Here is a 16,651-nt window from a genome sequence, read left to right on the forward strand (position 1 = left end):
ATTGTCGGAACTTGGAGGACTTGTCCCATATCAGTGGCAACATTGTAGAACTTCTTGTCTGTCAATGAAGGTATAGGTCCCGATGTTGGGGATGCCCACTGGCACTGTATCACATCCAGAAACAGTTTTGGGGCAGGAATGTCTCCATTTCTACTGTCTGTTCCATAAAAAATGAATCAGCTGAAGCTGAAGCTATAGTAGGAGCTGGGGCGGTTGGGACTGCCACAAAGGTGCCTGAACCTTTGGCCTTGGTGAGCAAGGTCTTGAAGTGGGCTGACTAGAACAGCCCCGAGAATGAGGCTTTCTCTAGAACTGCCTCATCATCATCAGAAAATTCTGTGTCTTTAATCTCTCCATCTTCTGAGATGGGAGACTGACTGCGGTGTGACCTAGCAGGTGATAAGGGCCTCTGCATGGGCGGTGTTGGCACTGCAGGTGGCATAGCCACCGGAACCGCTGGTAGTGCTGCTCCAGACCCTGGTGTAGGCCCGCAGCTATGCCCTGGGAAATGGCCAAAGCTATAATGTCCTGGATGTTGGGTAACCCAGGAGGGGGCAGTTGTATGCTTGACGTAACCCAACCACTGTAGGGGTAAACATATCCTCAACCAGCCTGCTGCTCACAGTCCCCAGCTGGACATCATGCAAGATGTGTCCCTGGATGTCCATGCCTGACCCCTACAAGTATTTATTGGGAACAGTCGGTTGAAGGAGTCAGGGTTCTGCTTCAACCAGATGGAAGAGAGATGGAAAGAACTACTGGTGCTGGCCTGGGATTCCTGATCCCCTTTTGATGAAGAGGATGAAGGCCTGTGAACTGCAGACTTGGAACCCTGGTGGCCAGGTGCCTGGTCCTTACACTTCTCTGTCCGGAAAGCTGATATAGAGGACTTTTTTTATTTTGGAAGAATGGCCCTTCTTTTTTAAAAAAATATTTATTTATTTATTTATTTTTGAACAAAGAAAAACAAACATAAAAATAAAAAAATCTTCCATTACAAATTGTAGAAAGTGTGTCAGTTGATTACAGTATTTCCATGCATCTCTTCCATATTCATCACCTGCTTTTCTTATCAAATTGCACATTTTAAATTTACATATATTCATGTATATCATGATTATTATATCTCAACCTTAATTTGATTATAATTGTTTTTACATCCTTTTATATATAATATTCAAAATCTAGAATGGATATATGACAACATTCTATTAAATCATTCTAAAATCATCCAATCACAATACATGTTTATAACATATTCTAGATAAAGCTTTTAAACCTCCTTTCATATTATCCATGCGTTGCTTATATAAAATTTCATATTATCAAACTAGTGTATCTATATGTATTGTTATTATTAATCATTATTTAACTATGGCTATTGTCACTTCATTTTATACATACTAATAGTAAACTAAATTTAGCTTCGTTTTTATTATACATTTTCATTGCATCAACCTGTATCTTTCCAGGAATAGTGCAGTCTTATATATCTTGCCATATCTTGCCATTTGTAGCATTAATATTCTAGTTACTTTCTTAATAAATCTTGTATGAACTTCTCTTCGCAACATGTTCCTTTCATATTTCCCCTACTGTTACTGCCCTTGCCCTTGCATCGTCCATTGGTGACTTCCTGAGATTGAGTCCTTGCTGACTTCCCGGCCTGCCTGCTGCACCCCAACGGAACTGCTGCCTCCACCTGAGGCTGCCTAAAGGTAAGTAAGTCTACTGCAGGCCTTGGTTGTGACTTTGTGGGGCGTGGAGTGTAGGGGGAGGCAGCAAAAAAACTACTGAGAGTGCTAGCAGACTTTGTGGTCTATGCGAGCCCGGGGAGTGGCTGAGGACTTGCTTTCTGCCACTCCCTGGCCTTGTGTACATACTGCGAAGACTGCCAGAGCTCAGAAGGCGACTTTGTGGGGGTGCTGGGGGTGGGAAGCAATGACCGAAAGCACCAGCGGGCTTCGCGATCTACATAAGCCTGGGGAGTGACCGCAAGGAAGGCCTCAGTCAGTCCCCGGGTTAGCATAGATGGGCATAGAAGGGCAGGTACCAACTGGAAACCCTTCCATCCATGACCTGGGATTAAGACCCATCCTGAGGGTGCCTGATTCACAGGTTGCAGTTCACCCAATGATAGCTGGTTAGGGGGGTTTATATGCCAAGGGCCCCTCTGCTGACTTGGAGGATTTCTGGCCCAAGGGCCCCTCCGCTGGCTTGGGGGACTTTCCCATGTTGATGGTCCAGGAGATACCTACTGGAATCTTAACCATCCATACTCTGGGAAGAAAACCCAATTTAGTGGTGGCTGGTAAGTGGAGGATGTTTGCCAAATCCCTTCTTGCTGGCTGGGTTGAAAATCCCATCTTGATAGGGATTCTGTCTTCAACTCAGTTGCAGGGCATTGGCTCATTTCAAATATCCCCGTTTGGAAGGAGTCAAAATCTCCACTCCAGGGTTTTTCCCAAGCCTTGGCTGGGGGGAAGGAGGGGGAGTATGCACTCACATTTAATTGTCCGGAATGGTCCGGGATCTCCATCGGAGCTGACTGCATGAGGGTGGCTGGAATCTCCATTCATCAGATCTTCATGCCATCCATTCTCCACATTGAGAATAAGCTCCTCCATTCTACTTCTTTGCATCCCCCACAGGCTAGGCTTCTTGCCAGCGCAATAAATTTTAAAAGCGAAACTGCTTCACCTTTGAAGATTTGTAGAGAGACATCTCATCTCAGCTTCTTATCTTAAAAGGCTTTCTCCTAATTGTTTGCTGATGTTTTACGCTGACCAGTGTGGTTCAGTGTTGGAGAAACAGTAAACCTCGCCAGCCCCCCCCGTGAGGGAGGGGTGCTGGTGATTTATTTTGAAGAGAGAGTTGGAATTATGTCAGCGTTCCAAATACCATGCAGAATTAAATCAGAGTCGAAGGCAAAACTATGCTTAAAGTTCCAATTTAATAAGACAGGCATGTTGGCATCGTTCTGTGGGATTCCAACTCTGGAAGTTACATCAGAATCCCACCCAGTTAAAAGTTCATGATCTTGTCCCCACACCCACAATCCATCACATGGTTCAATCTTCATCTTCCACTCTGGCGTCTACTGCCAACTGCTTCTGCTCAGGTGTGAAAGTGCAGAGACAAAGGATGACCTTGACTTCTAGTAAAGAATGAAAATAATACATTCCAAAATCCTACTCCTTCTATTCCCCTCTCCCATCGACTATACTTAAAGAAACAGAATAATGAAAAGAGAAAGTGTGGCAGACCAAAATTCTAAAAGAAATATAAATGCAGACCTGACACATAATTAATTTTTATTTAGAACGTTTCACAAAGATAGAATGTTGTTGGATGATATTGAAAATAGACAATGAAATGCCATTATGTAGTTTTGCTTTGAATTTCGAAATATTTGTTATAAAGGGATGTTAAAACAGCTATAGTCATATGAAGGATGAGGTATGATGATAGCAATATATATAAATATATTTGATGTGAAATATATATATTTTGATATGGATTATAGGTGAAGGAATGCACGAAAGTTCTTGTAACCAATTGACACACTTTTTATAATTTGTAATGGAATATGTTTTTATGGTGTTTGTTGTGTCTTGTTTGTGTCTATTCAAAAAATAAAAAAAATAATTTTAAAAAATGAACCTCATATGTTCAGAACAAAGAACCTGCCTGTTCCAAATCTTAGCAATTTCATGATAATTAGCATTATTGGCTTACCTGTAACAAAATGGGACCCAATTCCTTCTGTCAAAAAGTGGCTCAGAGCACACCATCACACGGCTGATGATCCATGAAGGAAGAATAAGAAAAGTGCAACTGAGGAGGCCGCAAACAAAAGAACGATGTGGAAACATCTTCAACCACAAAACCAATAACACAAGTAAGTACTTGAGTATGTCTTTTTCATTGTGTTATTCTTATGTAAGGTGCATGTGCATGCATTTAAAGTCTTTCTTTCTGTGTCTCTTCTTTGTGCAGGTAATTCATTGGAGCAAGGTGGGCAGTTGGTGGTGTTGAAGGCAGGCAAGGACAGTCATCCTTGTAAGTATAGTGTGTAGCTGTTTTATTTTATTGTTTCATCCTTATGTAGTGCATGCAATTAAAGTTTTGTAAGTATAGTGTGCAGCTGTTTTATTGTTGGTCAGTTGGTGATATTGAAGGCAGACAGGACAGTCATCTTCCTTCTATAAGTAACTCTTTTATTGTTTTGTGTACTTATTTTATTCTTATTTAAGTAGTAAGTACACAAAATAATACATTTTCTTTTTTATATCTTCTTTTTTTAGGTCATTCATTGAGGCAAACAATTCAGTGATATCGACTTGGCCACTCCCACCCAGTCAAATGACCACCAAACCATTCCCACCCGGTCACATTACTGTCAAACCATGCCCACAAAATAAACCACGCCCACAGAACCAGTAGTAAAAAAAGTGAAACCCACCCCTTCTTTAGACAACTGCTACACAACATTAAAAGATGCTTATCGGTCTTTACCATGAGCAACTGTGGGATACCTTGTACCTGCTTACAGACAAAGACTTAAAACCATGAAACCAACAATTAAATCAGTGAGGACTAGGACTGAGGAGGCAAAGCGAAACCTACAGGCTTGCCTTGACTGAACTGATTGGAATATTTTCAAAGGTCCTCTGCAGACTTGGATGAACTCACAGATACTGTAACATCATATGTGAGTTTTTGTAAAAACCTATGTGTGCCTTTGAGAAACATGCAAATATACAGTGACAATAAACCTTGCTTCACAGCTAAACTTAAGTGACAATAAACCTTGCTTCACAGCTAAACTTAAGCAGCTACATCATTCTTCCCTCCCCCCCCCCCCGGAGATGATACGGGTGGCTTGAGCCGAAAGAACTGCTGCGCTTTGTTTTGAGCCTGGGAGGTGGTGGGGAAGAAGCATACGAACGGCTCCGCCCTCCTCCCCCCCCCACAGAGACTGCGAATGGCCTTCCCCCCCCCCACGGAGATGATATGGGCAGCTTGCAGCCGAAAGAACTGCTGCGTTTTGTTTTGAGCCCTGGGAGGTGGTGGGGAAGAAGCATATGAACGGCACCCCCCTTCCTCCGGATGGTGCGGGAGGTGCGAACAGCGAATGGCGACTGTAGTTACATATAAACAGCCTCCCTCCCCCCCCAAGGCGAACAGGGGTGGCACGAGCATTTTTGGAACAGACGAACTGCTGCAGCTTGCCTGGGATGTGGGAAACACCGCGGAACTGCGAGGGCGTGCGCCTCCCCCCTTTTTTCCATGGAGGGGAGTTCCAGCTGGTAACAGCCTCACTGCCGCCTTTGCTGCATTTGGCCAACGCTGCGGCCCAGCTGGTTTAAGGGGTTTGGAGCCGCCTGGAACGCCGAGGCCACTTGGGAGTGCCACAGTTCAACTTCTAGAGACCGCTGATATTATTGAGACTGCTGCGATTCCAGGACGCTGTGTCCCAGCTGCCTGTGGGAGCCCTGTTTCACCAAGGCCATTGAGACTATTGGAGATGACCGGCCTTGAGATACCTGCTCTGGGAACTGTCCCTCCAATTGCTGCTATTGTGCTGCTTACCCCTGACTCTCGGACTCTGCTCTTCCTATGGGAGAAGATTGGGACTTTAGTTTCCCTCCCTCATTCTAGAACGTTCTTGCACGATCTCAAATCGCACCATCGCACAACTTTTTAAATAGTATGGTGAGTGTATGTGGTATGACTGTGGTTGACTGATTGTGCCCACTTTTATTTTATATTGTAATGTTGTTTGTAATGTTTATTAACATTTGTAGGCCACCCTTTTCCCTGAGGGGACTCAGGGCGGCTCACATAAAATCAGGAAGGGGGGAATACAAACAATGACGTAGACACATATAATAAAAGTAATAAGCAACATTCATTCATCATTCGGGAGGGGCGACTATCCTTGTCCCCAGGCCTGACAGGCTAGCCAGTTCTTAAGGGCTGTGCGGAAGGCCTGGACGGTGGTGAGGGTACGAATCTCCACAGGGAGCTCGTTCCAAAGGGTCGGGGCTACTACTGAGAAGGCCCTCCTCCTTGTAGTTGCCAGCCGGCACTGGCTGGCCGATGGAATACGGAGGAGGCCCAATCTATGAGATCGAATTGGTCGCAGGGAGGTAATTGGCAGAAGGCGGTCTCTCAAGTACCCAGATCCACTACCATGCAGGGCTTTATGGGTGACTAATAGCACCTTGAAGCGCATCCGGAGATCGACAGGTAGCCAGCGCAGCTCGCGGAGGATAGGTGTTATGTGGGTGAACCGAGGTGCACCCACAATCACTCGCGCGGCCGCGTTCTGCACTAGCTGAAGTCGCCGGATGCTCTTCAAGGGCAGCCCCATGTAGAGCACATTGCAGTATTCCAGCCTAGAGGTCACAAGGGCCCGAGTGACTGTTGTGAGAGCCTCCCGATTCAGGTAGGGTCGCAACTGGCGCACCAGGCGAACCTGGGCGAATGCCCCCCTGGTCACAGCCGTCAGGTGGTGGTCAAACGTTAGCTGTGGATCCAGGAGGACTCCCAAGTTGCGAACCCTCTCTGAGGGGTATAAAATTTGACCCCCCAGCCTGAGTGATGGAATATTGGTCGAATCTTTGGGAGGGAAGCAGAACAGCCACTCGGTCTTTTCTGGGTTGAGTACAAGCTTGTTAACCCTCATCCAGTCCATAACGGCCTCAAGGCCTCGGTTCATCACATCTGCCGCTTCATTGAGTTGGCACGGGACGGACAGATACAACTGGGTATCGTCCGCATATTGATGGTATCTGATCCCGTGCCTGCGGATGATCTCTCCCAGCGGTTTCATGTAGATGTTGAATAGTAGGGGGGATAAGACCGAGCCCTGAGGCACCCCATATGTTAGGGGCCTAGGGGACGATCTCTGCCCCCCAACTAACACCGACTGCGACCTGTCCGAGAGGTAGGAGGAGAACCACCGCAACACGGTGCCTCCCACTCCCACCTCCCGCAGTCGTCGCAGAAGGATACCATGGTCGATGGTATCGAAAGCCGCTGAGAGGTCAAGGAGGACCAGGATGGAGGAATGTCCTCCATCTCTGGCTCTCCAGAGATCATCGGTCAATGCAACCAAAGCGGTTTCTGTGCTGTAACCGGGTCTGAAGCCTGACTGGAAGGGGTCAAGATAGTTTGCTTCCTCCAAGGACCGTTGGAGCTGGAAGGCCACCACCTTCTCAACAACCTTCCCAAGAAAGGGAAGGTTGGAGACTGGGCGATAGTTATTAAGAACAGCTGCTTACCTGTTATTCAACAAAAAATTGGATAAGAACTTTAAAAGTCATATTTTAAGAAATGCTTTATTGCGGGTCTGGAAGAAATATCAATATAAATTAAATGACAAGATACCCATGTGGGCAATTCCTAGACACGCAATTGAAAATATGAATACAGCACAAAAACAGGACAGAATTACCTACAGACAGCTTCTTACCTCGGAAAGGGGGGTATTACAATTAAAATCTTTAGAGGTATTAAAAGAGGAGAAGGTAGTTCAAACATGGTTCCAGTATGGGCAATTACAGGCTAGGTGGAAAATAGATCAAAAAATTGGTTTTATTCAAGTTGAGGATAATTTGTTTAAACAAATAAGAGATCAAAGCTTAATGCATATAAAGAGGATATATAATGTATTGATACAGATGGATTCGGAAACAGAATTAGTTAAAGATTGTATGATAAAATGGGCTCAAAATATTGAGGAACCAATAATGTTGGATACATGGGAAAGAATCTGGGTAAGAAATGTGAAATTTACACAAGCTCAAAATCTGAGAGAAAATTTTTACAAGATGTTCTATAGATGGCATTTAGATCCTAAAAAGTTGGCTTCTATGTATCCGAATGTACAGCCTAAATGTTGGAGATGTGGTTCTCTCGATGCTACATATTATCATATATGGTGGACCTGCCAAAAGGTTAAAGCATTTTGGATAAAAATATGGTGGGTCATGCAAAATGTTTTTAAAAGAAGGATAAAGTTTAGTCCTCAGTTATTTTTACTAGGTATATGTACTGACTTTACAGTGGTAGAGACCAATTTGACTCTGCACCTGATAACTGCAGCAAGACTGTTGGTGGCGCAATATTGGAAGAAGGAAGACTTGCCTACAATTCAAGAATGGACATTGAAAGTAACAAACTTAGCTGAAATGGCTAAAATATCGGCATATCTCAAAGATCATTCAAATGAGAGATATAAACGAGACTGGAAAAAATGGATTGATTATATACAAAATAAATACGGGACTAAGAAATTCCAGTTAGCCTATGCTTAAGATCAGAAATGATTTAAATTGTTTAAAGTTAGTTCAGTAAGAAGAAGCTAAGGTCAATCTAGAATGTCATTAATTTCTTTATTTCTTTTTTCTCAATAGATTTTAGACTGTGTTAGTTAAAATTCTATACCGTGTACGGGTTCTGGGAAGTCGGGGGGGGGGAAGGAGGAGGGGGGGTGGGGGGGTGGAGGGAGGGAGGGGTACACAAAAAAAAAATTGTACTTCAATGTTTTAATGATTGACAAATGATGACATATTTGTGTTTTTTTTTTTAAAGAAAAATAAAAAAAGTTCTGTTAAAAAAAAAAAAAAAAAAAAGAACAGCTGGATCCAGAGATGGCTTCTTTAGGAGGGGTCTCACCACCGCCGCTTTCAGTGCGGCGGGGAAGTTCCCCTCCCGAAGAGAGGCGGTTACAACCGCCTGGATCCAGCCTCGTGTCACCTCACTGCTGTTAGTGACCAGCCATGAGGGACACGGGTCCAGTACGCAGGTGGAGGCACCTACAGCCCTCATGGCCTTGTCCACATCCCCGGGGGTAACATCTTGAAACTCAACCCAGAGCTGGTCTACTTGATCCTCTTGTGCCACGGCTGGAACTGCGGGGATGGAGTCCAAGTCCGACCGAAACCGAGCAATTTTGTCCGCTAAGAATTGGGCATAATCCTCAGCTCTGCCCTGCAAGGGTTCCCCCGCTTCCCTTTTATTTAGTAGGGAGCGGGTTATCTTAAACAGGGCGGCTGGGCGGGACTCAGCGGACGCAACCAAGGTGGCTATGTGAGATCTTTTCACTGCCCTAAGTGCCCTGGTGTATTCCTTGGTGCTGGTGGTTACCATTGCTCAGTTCGATTCGGACTTATCGGACCTCCATCGGTGCTCTAGGCATCTCCTCCGGCGCTTCATCTCCCGGAGTTCCTCGGTGAACCAAGGAGGTCTCCGGGATCCGCCGCCTCGGAGGGGCCGTAGTGGCGCAATCCGGTCGAGGGCCTCCGATGCTGCCGAGTGCCAAGCAGCAACCAGAGTCTCCACCGGACTGTGGGCGAAAGTATCAGGAATAACCCCAAGCTCCGTCTGGAACCTTAACGGTTCCATAAGTCGCCTGGGGCGGAACCACCTGGTCGGTTCCTCCTCCCTACAGTGGGGGTTTGGTCTCCGGAAGTCGAGCCTCAGTAGGCAGTGGTCTGACCACGACAGGGGTATGATGTCGTTACCCCTCAGACCAAGATCACAAATCCACTGCTCCGAGAGGAATACGAGGTCGAGCATGTGACCCGCCGAATGGGTTGGGCCCCGAATTACTTGGGTCAAGCCCATGGCTGTCATGGAAGCCATGAACTCCTGCGCCCCATCAGAGTTTTCACCGAGCGACGGCAAATTAAAGTCCCCCAGGACCATCAACCTAGGGAACTCAATTGCCAGCTTGGCTACCGACTCGAGGAGCGAGGGGAGGCCTGCTGCAACGCTGTTGGGAGGCAGGTACGTTAACAGCAGACCCACTTGACCCTTGAGGTCCAACTTTATCAGCAGAGACTCACACCCGGCAAGCTCCGGAGCAGGGACCCTACGAGGAACTAACGACTCCCGGATAACAATGGCCACACCCCCACCCCTTCCCTGGGCTCTCGGCTGGTGTAGCACCTGAAATCCTTCTGGGCACAGCTCTACAAGGGGGACTCCTCCCTCTGGGCCCAGCCAGGTTTCAGTAATACATGCCAGGTCTGCCCTCTCGTCTACAATTAAGTCCCGGACGAGAGGAGCTTTATGTACCACAGACCTGGCATTTAGCGACAGCAGCCTGAGTCCAGGGTCCTGATTACTTGCGCCATCTGGTCTCGGAGTGGGACTCATAGGGCCGGAAGGAGGGATCTCTGTAATGTAGCGAACCCTCCTTCCCCGGTAATGGCCTGCCCTAAAGTCCCCGCCGTGTCTGCCCCTCCCTGTTATGACCGTAATACCCCGACCCTCTCCCGTGTCTCTGGTCCCCTCAACCACCCCCATGGCCCCCACATCTCCCGGCAGGTCCTCCGAATCATACATACCCATGCACTCCCCCAAACAGTCCCCACGTAAGAGTTAAAACACAAAAATTTACAACAATATATATAAAAAGTGGGACATTCATTCATCTCATATGTATCTCATGCATACCCCATACAAAGAAGGAAGAGAAAGATGAAAGAAAAGAAAGAAACTAAAATAGTTGCGCAGTTGATTAAAATTTAAAGTGCGAGTTCAGATGGCCAAATTGGCTCTTAATGTTCAGAGTTAAAGTGGCTAGGGACCAATTATAGTTCAGATGGAATATATGGGGGAGTGTCTTATAGCCTCTCTCTTCTTCTGCAAATTTGTTGGTCAAAAGGTCCTGCGGGGGTTCAGTGCGAACACACAATGCTGCCATCGTCTGTCCACCCGCAGCCCGGGTCCAAAGTTTTCCTTCTGGGGGTAAAACCACTCCAAGGAGTTCCCAAAGGCACACCACTAAAAATAAGCAGGGTAAAAAGATGGAACAGGCGTTGTAATTGCCAGGGGACACCGTCGCTGTTCTCCAGATGGAACTTGCTTCCTCAGTGTTAAATGGCCGAGGCAGCCCGAGAACCACCGGAATCCCTAGAGCCAATGGGATCATCGAGGTCTGTAAAGTCCAAGGGAGGTCTCCCCCGTTCCTCGTCTCCACTGCAGGCAGACAGAGTGGGGAAGTGGGGCAGGCGATGAGGTCGCTAAAGAACGACGCCGCTGCCACCGAGCTGAGGTTCCTCTTCTCGCCGCCGAACAGCTGATATGGACGAAACAGCACGGAGACCGCTGGAACCGCCAGAATCCACGCGGTCCGCGGTCGTAACGTCCAAACGGCTTGGAGATGGTCCTGGGGGTGGTCCCACGGTCGTAGGGCGCTCCCGTCGCGGACAGGCAAAGCTGAAAGATGAAATAGGCGCCGGAGCCGCCGAAGAACGCCGCCGCCGCTTCCAGGCCGAGATTCCCCTCCTCGCTGCCGAGCGGCCAGACCAGCACGGAAGCCGCTGAAGACGCTGGAGCCCTTGCGGTCCGGGGCTATCCCCGAAGAGGTAACCCCTACCGCTAGCTGATCTTTTCGGGTTCCCAGGGTCTCAAGCCTCCCGGACAAGCCTCTCATATTATATTTTAAGGTTGTTACTCGCGGTTTATCTGCATTTTTCGTTAGGTAGTTTAGAGTGGATGGAGCCTCGCAGCCATCTTGGTCTCGCACATGCGCAGTTATATTGCTGTATTTGTGTTTTTTTAATCACTTTGTGGGGAGTGTTTGGTTGTGTGATTGTGTATGTCTGAGTAGGCTGGGAGCACAACTGGGTACCCTCTGTACTGAGTGCTCTGCAGAAGTGTCAGGGGGGACCTAGGCCTAATCCCAGCCTAGGATGTTTGATTCAAAGGGCCTGGCGGAGAATGCGGTAGCCAGAGGGAAGAATGGGGGGACCACGGACCAGGGAGTGGGCTGGAACATTACGGTCATAACAGGGAGGGGCAGATATGGTGGGGACTTTAGGGCTAGCCATTACTGGGGAAAGAGGGTTCGCTACGTCTCAGAGATCCCTCCTTCCAGCCCTATTAGTTCCACTCCAAGGCCAGATGGCGTGAGTAGTCAGGGCCCTGGTCTCAGGCTGCTGTTGCTAAATGCCAGGTCTGTGGTTCACAAGGCTCCCCTCGTCTGGGACCTAATTTTAGGCGAGGGGGCAGACCTGGCATGTATTACTGAAACCTGGCTGGGCCCGGAGGGAGGAGTCCCCCCCACTGAGATGTGCCCAGAGGGTTTTCAGGTGCTTCATCAGCTGCGACATCAGAAAAGGGGTGGGGGAATGGCTATCGTTATCCGAAGGTCTTTAGTTCCTCGTAGGATCCCTGCTCCGGAGCTTGTTGGGTGTGAGTCCTTGCTGGTGAAGTTGGACCTTGGGGGTCAAGTGGGCTTGTTATTAACGTACCTGCCTCCCAACAGCATTACAACAGCCCTCCTCTTGCTCCACGAGTCAGTAGCCGAGCTGGCAGTTGAGTTCCCCAGGCTTATGGTGCTGGGGGATTTCAATTTGCCTTCGCTCGGCGAGCACTCTGATGGGGCGCAGGAGTTCATGGCTTCCATGACAGACATGGACTTGACCCAAGTAATTCGGGGCCCAACTCACTCAGTGGGTCACATGTTCGACCTCATATTTCTCTCGGAGCAGTGGAGTCATGATCTTGGTTTGAGGGGTACTGAGATCCTGCCCCTGTCATGGTCGGACCACTTCCTACTGAGGCTTGACTTTCAGAGGCCAATCCCCCACTGTAGGGAGGAGGAACCGATTAGGTGGTTCCAACCCAGGCGCCTAATGGACCCTCTGGGTTTCCAGATGGCGCTTGGCATTATACCTGATACTCTCGTCCACAGTCCGGTAGAGACCTTGGTCACTGCTTGGAACTCAGCGGCGGCGGAGGCTCTTAATCAGATTGCGCCTTTACGGCCTCTCCGAGGTAGTGGATCCAGGAGAGCTCCTTGGTTTACTGAGGATCTCCGGGAGATGAAACACCAAAAGAGACGCCTAGAGCGCCGCTGGAGGGCCAGTAAGTCCGAGTCAGACCGAGCACTGTTGAGAGCTTGCATCAGAGCCTACCTTCTGGCAATATGGGCATCAAAAAGCGCATATTTTGCCGCTCTGATTGCATCCGCTGAATCGCGCCCAGCCGCCTTGTTCAGAATAACCCGCTCCCTCCTGAAAGGGAGGGACACGGGTGACGCTTTACAAGGTAGAGCTGAAGAATTTGCCCAGTTCATAGCGGACAAAGTTGAGGAAGTATACAAGGCCATGCGAGCGGTGAGTGCCTCCACTTGCGTGCTGGACCCGTGCCCCTCCTGGCTGGTTGCAAACAGCAGGGAGGTGACACGCGGCTGGATCCAGATGATAATCACCACCTCTCTTCTGGAGGGATCCTTCCCGCCCCTCCTAAAGGCAGCGGTGGTGAGATCCCTCCTGAAAAAGCCGTCTTTGGGTCCAGCCATTTTAAGTAACTACCATCCAGTTTCCAACCTCCCCTTTGTTGGGAAAGTTGTTGAGAAAGTGGTGGCCTCTCAGCTCTGGCGGTCCTTGGATGAAACCGATTATCTGGATTCCTTCCAGTCTGATTTCAGGCCTGGCTACAGCACGGAAATTGCTTTGGTCGCACTGATCGATGATCTCTGGAGATCCAGGGATGGGGGTCATGCCTCCGTCCTAGTGCTCCTAGATCTCTCAGCGGACTTCGATACCATCGACCATGGTATCCTTCTGTGGCGGTTGCGGGAGGTGGGAGGCACCATTTTTCGGTGGTTCTCCTCCTACCTCTCGGACAGGTTGCAGTCGGTGTTGGTTGGAGGGCAGAGGTCGACCCCTAGGCCCCTTAAGTATGGGGTGTCGCAGGGTTCGGTCCTGTCCCCCCTCCTTTTTAACATCTACATGAAGCCACTGGGTGAGATCATTCGGTGGCACGGGATAAAATACCACCAATATGCAGACGATACACAGCTGTATCTGTCCGCCCCGTGCCAACTCAATGAAGCGGTTGACGTGATGTGTCAGTGCCTGGAGGCTGTTAGGGTCTGGATGGGTATGAACAAGCTTGCACTCAATCCCAACAAGACCGAGTGGCTTGTGTTTTTCCCTCCCAAAGATTGACCTTGTATTCAATCTTTCAGGTTGGGGGGTGAAATTATATGCCCCTCAGACAGGGTTCGCAATTTGGGAGTCCTCCTGGACCCACAGCTGACTTTAGAACATCATTTGTCGGCTGTGACCAGGGGGACATTTGCCCAGGTTCGCCTGGTGCACCAATTGTGTCCCTACCTGAACCGGGAGGCCCTCAGAACAGTCACTCACGCCCTTGTGACCTCAAGACTGGACTACTGTAATGCACTCTACATGGGGCAGCCCTTGAAGAGCATTTGGAGACTACAGCTTGTCCAGAATGCAGCTGCGTGAGCATTTGTGGGTGCACCTTGGTACACCCACGTTACACCTATCCTCCGCGAGCTGCACTGGCTGCCTATTGGACTCCGGACGCGTTTCAAGGTGCTAGTCATTACTTTTAAAGCCCTGCATGGTATCGGACCTGGGTACTTGAGAGACCGCCTCCTGCCAATTACCTCCCTTCGACCAATTAGATCCCACAGATTAGGCCTCCTCCGGATACCATCAGCTAAACAATGTCGACTGTCGACCCGCCAGGGGAGGGCCTTTTCTGTGGCTGCTCCGGCCCTCTGGAACGATTTCCCCGTGGAGATTCGGACCCTCACCACCCTTCAGGCTTTCCGCAAAGCCGTCAAGACCTGGCTGTTCCGGCAGGCCTGGGGCTGATGAGTTCCCAGCCCCACTCGAATTGTTGATTGTTGTGTAGTTTTTAATTTGTCTTTGTATCCTCTCTGTCTCGTTTGTTTTTGTATTGCCCCCTTCCCCATGTGTTTGTTCGCCGTCCTGAGTCCCCCGGGAATAGGGCGGCATACAAGTATAATAAATACAAATGCAATATAAATACATTCTAAAGAGGAAGACTACAGAAAAATCAATAGAATGCTGTACAATCAGGCCAGAAATGTATTCACAAAGGAGATCAGAGGAGCAAAAAGAAGTTTCCATCCATTATTCCTTGTCTGGCCTTCAGGTGCTTTGGAAAATAGCTTGACCCCTTCCTCTCCATGGCTGCCCCTCAAATTTTGGAATACTGCTATGTCTCCCCTGATCCTTCTCTTCACTAGACTAGCCATGCCCAGTTCCTTTAACCGTTCTTCATATGTTTTAGTCTCCAGTCCCCTAATCCAGTGTTTTTCAACCTTTTTTGTGCAAAGGCACACTTTTTTCATGAAAAAAATCACGAGGCACACCACCATTAGAAAATGGTGCACCCTGGTCAACACTGAGTAAGGAGCCTCCCTGCCAGGCCACGATGGAAGGCCAGCTCAGTGGTGTGTGTGTGTGTGTGTGTGTGTTATTTCAGTCAACCAAGGTTGGGAAGCAAGACTCTGTCCAGCCATCGTTTGCTAATGCGGCCCCAGCTGACCTCTGCTCTTGCCCAGCAGCAGGGGCTGATTCTTGGTCTGGTGAACTGTCTGCTTGTGTGTGTGTGTGTGTGTGTGTGTGTGTGTGCGTGTGTGTGTGTGTGGTGTGCGTAAAAGAAAGCAGCCCTGGGCTTGGGTTCTCAGTGGACCCCCTGAAGAGCCTTTCCTGTGGCTGGCTGTGGAGGTGGGATCCTCACTCCCATGGTCTCAGAGGGCAGGGGCTGGCTGGGAGGGCAGGGGCTGGCTGGGAGGGTCTCTTGGCCTCTGTATGCAGGCCCAGCTCAGACCCCTGCCCAGCATCCCCTTCCACCCAAGCTCACATATTAAGTAAAGCAAAACAACCCTCGCACGGAATAAAAGCTTCGAATTTAAGTCCTCCTCACCTTTCTGAACTTCTCCTTTGCTGGATAAAAGTTTTCATTTCTTTTAAAGCAAAGGGTAAAAAAAAATGTTACTTTTTGGATCCCTCCACACCAGCAAGCTCATCTCACCAGCCACGTGCGTGGAGGATCCACGGGGGGGGAGGAGAAAAGGATGCGCCTTTGGAGCGGCCCGGGGAAAGGGAAGCGGGTGGAGATTCAGGTGATGGGGGAGAGGTATGACTACGCGCCCCCCCTTCCGCAGCCAGTTCAAATATCACATCCTACCGGCGAAGGGAGCGTGAGGGGCGGCGCGGCGATGTCCTCCCTGAGGCTGGCCAGGTGCGGCGCTCGCCCCCTCCCCCTCCTTCCCCCTCCCTGACTGGCGCAGGTGAGGTGGGGCGCGCAGACTTGGCCTCCCGCTGAGCCTGGGCGCGTGGCCGTTTGGCGCAGCCTGTTCCGGGACGGCGCTGGCACTTTTCTCCCCCGGTGGTAGTGGAGGAGGAGGACATACAAAAAGGGAGGCGGAGCCCGAGTTGGCTTGGTTGGGCTCCGTGCTTTCCTCCTGCGACGGGAATCCCACGGGAAAAGCCTCCTCAAAAACCTCGCCTTTTGCGCCCTTCCTTGGAGCAGCTCTTCGCTCTCCTCCATTGCTCCAGGGCCCCGCGTTGGCGGGGGGGAAGTGGGCTGGAGCTGGGCGCGCGTGGCAAGAGCGCCGAGGGGCCAACGGGGCCCGACGGCCGCCAGAGCAGCCCCGAGCGCAGCGCAGAGGGGCCACCCTCCAACGGAGCCCAAGACCCTCCCTGCTTCTGCCCGCCGCTATTTTTAGCAATCCTGGAGGCGGCCGGCGACGAGACGAGACGCTCCTCCCAACTGGCAGCTCCTGCGGCCCCGGGGATGCGGCTGGGGCATGGGGTGGCCTGGAGCGCGCCGCCTC

General features: G+C 49.6%; 1 protein-coding gene across 2 annotated transcripts in view; it reads right to left on the minus strand.

Moving 5' to 3' along the window:
* GLB1 (galactosidase beta 1) overlaps positions 1-16,651 on the minus strand; it is a 224,857-nt gene that overhangs the window by 88,049 nt on the left and 120,157 nt on the right. The window lies entirely within an intron of this gene.

The sequence above is a fragment of the Thamnophis sirtalis genome, unplaced genomic scaffold, assembly GCF_051295495.1.
Source record: "Thamnophis sirtalis isolate CommonGarterSnake01/CBP01778 unplaced genomic scaffold, rThaSir2_p1.2 scaffold_4, whole genome shotgun sequence".
NCBI lineage: Eukaryota > Metazoa > Chordata > Lepidosauria > Squamata > Natricidae > Thamnophis > Thamnophis sirtalis.